A 3,829-nucleotide genomic window follows, 5' to 3' on the forward strand; every position below is an offset into this window, starting at 1 on the left:
ACACTTCAGACTGTTGTAGGGGTGAAATAAGAACCATGATAGTTGCAGGGGTGAGGCAGGGTTACGGAGCTGGCCGGAATACAGCACCGGCAAGGGTTGCAGCGGCGAGGAGGGTTCCTGAAGTGGCCAGAGTACAGCACCTGAGAGGGTTGCTGTGGCAAGAGAGGGTTGCAATTCGTGTTACAACGCAGCGTGTCGGTGGGGAGAGAGAAGAAGAGAGAGAGAAAGACTTATAACGGCTCAAATGGAATGAAAAGAACTCTCGGCGGTGGTGAAGGGGCGATGGGTGGAGAGGGGAGGAAGAAGAAGAGAACTCTCACGGTAGGATTTGGTAACAATGGAATGAAAAGGGAGGAGGTCCGAAGGGTTAAACAAATTTGATAAAGAATGAAGTCCACACTATCGTTAGCATCCATTTTCTGTTAGTTTCAAATTGAGTGGGTGAAGATGACGTGTTCGAAATGTATTGGACGGGACAGAAAAATTTCTATCCCTAGGGGACAGACGATCCAAACTCAAAAATGGATTTCCTGCCCACTTTCCTCTATGCACATTACACAATAGCCGCACATCTCAAAATACAAGATGGCGATGTGTGGCTGCAATTCAAGGCGGTAGGCTGTGGTTAGAGAATGTTGAGTAGGAAATCTGGGTTCGTTCTCATTTTGGTAAATGATTTATTTGGGCAAATCCATTTATCAGGAAATCGCTCTCTTAGTTCTCTGATCTCAGCATCTCTATTGGTTGGGACCACATTACGGACTCTTTCCCTTCGAGATCGGAAGCTAGTCTCTGATCAAGTTGGATTCTGCTATCAAGATCGGTGGCTGTTGTAGACATTGGTTGAGTCTTTCTTTTGTTGGCATTCGAGTGGAATGATGGGATCTACTCCAAGCACCATTCACAAGGCCAGGCTGGGGAGTTAGATCTTCTGGACGAATGTAGTCGCTCGTGGTCATATTGGGCCCTATGCTTGTTTGCATGGCACCTTTTGGGGTCATCGGTGCAAGGACCGACTATAGTAGGCACTTGAGTAGCAGGGCGAGTAACTTAGGGAGGCATGGGTCAGTTTCCTCAATGTTTCCATCATGGCTAGGATATGGTCGATCTTCTGTTGCATGGCTAGGAACTATGCGTAGTCAACTGCTGCCTGATGTTGGGGCTCCCGAGGTGGGGAGCTATGAAGTGAGTGGGATCCCTGAGATGGGGAATGAGTTCCGAAGCAGTTGGATCTGTTCTTAGGCATGGTTTCTTTTAGTGCACAGAAAGGGTTTGGGAAATGACTTTTTGTGCGTTTTCCACATACGATGTCAATCTGATGTTGTCTGATCCGATGTGTTTTGAACAGAGGAAACAATCAAATAGTCCTACCAACTCGACGAGGTCGAGGTGGATGGACGAAGTCGTGCACCGAGACCTGCAACCAAGAGAAAGGTCAAAGTCCTGAGGAGTTGTTCCCCGAGTAGATACTCCAACGCTCAATTCAGTAGGATCAAGAAGGATGTAGCCAGGCCGAGCATGTTGAAATAGTGTTGGTCCGGGCCGAAGAGAGTGCAAAGAGGTGTTCAAAAAGTGCAATTCCGAAAAAGGGTCCCTTACCTCAAGCAGGGAATACCTATTTATAGTTGGGTGTCGTGTCCTAGATGGGTAAGGTTCCCGGGGTTGTTGAGATGAAGGCGTCCATTGAGGTCTTTAGGAGACTTCCTCTTCCCTAGCGGAGTTCGCTACCTTGTCCGTGTAGGATACCTCTCCTTAGTTGCACTCTTCTTTTACATGTAGCACTAACGTGGCTTGAGAAGGGGGTGACTGCATAGATAGCCACGTGACACCCTTGACCAACTCAACCATCACCCGAACAGATACACATTGTATTAGGCATATTATGTCAGAATTTGAAACCTTGTTTATACACCTTCTCTTGTATGTTTCATAGATAAAGGATTACCACCTCAAAAACCAAAAGGGTTCATTAAACGGTATAAATTTACAAGTAAAAAGAAAAAAAAAAGATATAAAATGTACATTTATGAATAATGCTAAACAAGGTATAAAAACTGAACCATTTTGGCCACTGATTCCTAGGTCAAATGGTAATAGTCCGACTGTTCAATTCAAATGAATAACCCATTCTAATTTGAAAATAAATAATTAAAATAAAAAATATCAAAAACCACTCTTCAAATTGATAAATCGACAATTGGGTCAGCAGATCGTTGACCAAATCAACCGTTTATTTTTGGCCCAATAATAGTTTTGGGATGAAATAGAACCAATTGCCTTAACGATTCCTAAGTCAACCACGATACTAAGCCAGTACACGGACCACCGTCAACCTAAAAAATGACGCTTCCAGAGGACTCTTGTCAATGACATAACCATGTTCTTATACTTGTATCCAACACGTTTCACAAAAAGTGTCGTGGTGAGAAGAAACTGGTGAGAAATTCCTGGGAATTTATCATCAAATATCGGCATGGAATATTTGAATTTCTTACCCGTTTCTTGTTGGTGATTGTAAGGCGAAGTGCCATTTAATTCTAATAATTTTATAAGCATTGATCTTGGTATTACTCCTGTGACCACTGGAATGAATATTCATGAATCATTTATTCATGAGTTTAGTATAACGAACACAAAAAATTATTACATTATAGAGGACAAATTCGTCATTCCCAAGCCAAAAGAAAAAAGAAAAGCTGACAAATGCAAGTGAAGACGTCATCAAATATCCGCTCCCAAATGGCCAAGTCCCAACTTTTTTTAATTAAAATTGCAAGTTAAGAATAACTGGAGAATACAATCAATCATTTGTTGTTTCTACTTTCTAGCCTGATCAGTTCATCATCCCGTCTGCAACAAACCAGTAGAAATTTCGCCGGAGACATGCCGGAATCCCCTCGATGTTGTCGGTGTTGCATTAGCTTCATTTTCTCCGCCGGCCTCACCACTGTCTTCCTGTGGCTCAACTTACACATCGACCATCCCAACTACTTCATCCAAAACTTTCAGGTCCCGCCCCTCAATCTAACTGCTCATGACACCAGAAACGCCACCATAGCCTTCAACCTCAAGCTCGCCAACGGCAATAAGGACAAGGGGATCTACTACGACGAGGTCAACATCGCCCTTTACTACGGCGGCATAAATCGAACCATTGCTCTTGGAAACACTTCCATACCTCCCTTCTATCAAGGGCATAAGAAGAAGGCTATAAAGGCGCAAACCATGGAGGCCCGTAGATTTCCCTTGCAAACCGCTCTGAAGGAGGTCTCCAACAACAGGACGGTGGTTTTCCAGGTGGATTTGGCGACGGCGGTGAGGTTTAAGACCATTTGGTGGAAGACCAAGCGGCACCGGATGAGTGTCGGCGGGGATGTCCATGTCAACCGGGAAGGGATGACAGCAGACAACAAAGACATAGAGCTCAAATCCAGCGGGGCAGAATTCGGTTGCTATCATACGCCCGCTGCAATGTTGGCTCTCGTCGTTTTGCTTCTCATTCTGTGTTAGTAGCATTTGTTTGTTCTTTTTTTTTTCAATTTCTTGTTTCCTTTTTCGTTTCCGTTGTTGTCACATATAAAAAATAAAAATTATAACATTTATTATTATTATTATTATTATCTTATATATATATATATATATATTTAATACGAAAGGGGTGTTCTCCCCCTTTCGCCACGTGTTACTTTGTGTGTATAGTTGATTATTTTAGTGTTTTGGTGTTTAATCGGCCAATTTTTAAGAAATCAATAAATTGATCAAAAAATGATTATTAAAATTAGTCTTAAATATAATTTTTTAGGTAAATTATGATTAATTATCAAAAAAT

General features: G+C 42.5%; 1 pseudogene; it reads left to right on the top strand.

The window, feature by feature from the left end:
* Nucleotides 1-2,607: 2,607 nt before the first annotated feature.
* LOC104604904 (protein NDR1 pseudogene) lies at nt 2,608-3,608 on the top strand (annotated as a pseudogene).
* The last annotated feature ends 221 nt before the right edge of the window (nt 3,609-3,829 follow it).

This window comes from Nelumbo nucifera, chromosome 1 (assembly GCF_055504915.1).
Source record: "Nelumbo nucifera cultivar China Antique chromosome 1, China Antique-T2T, whole genome shotgun sequence".
Lineage (NCBI taxonomy): Eukaryota > Viridiplantae > Streptophyta > Magnoliopsida > Proteales > Nelumbonaceae > Nelumbo > Nelumbo nucifera.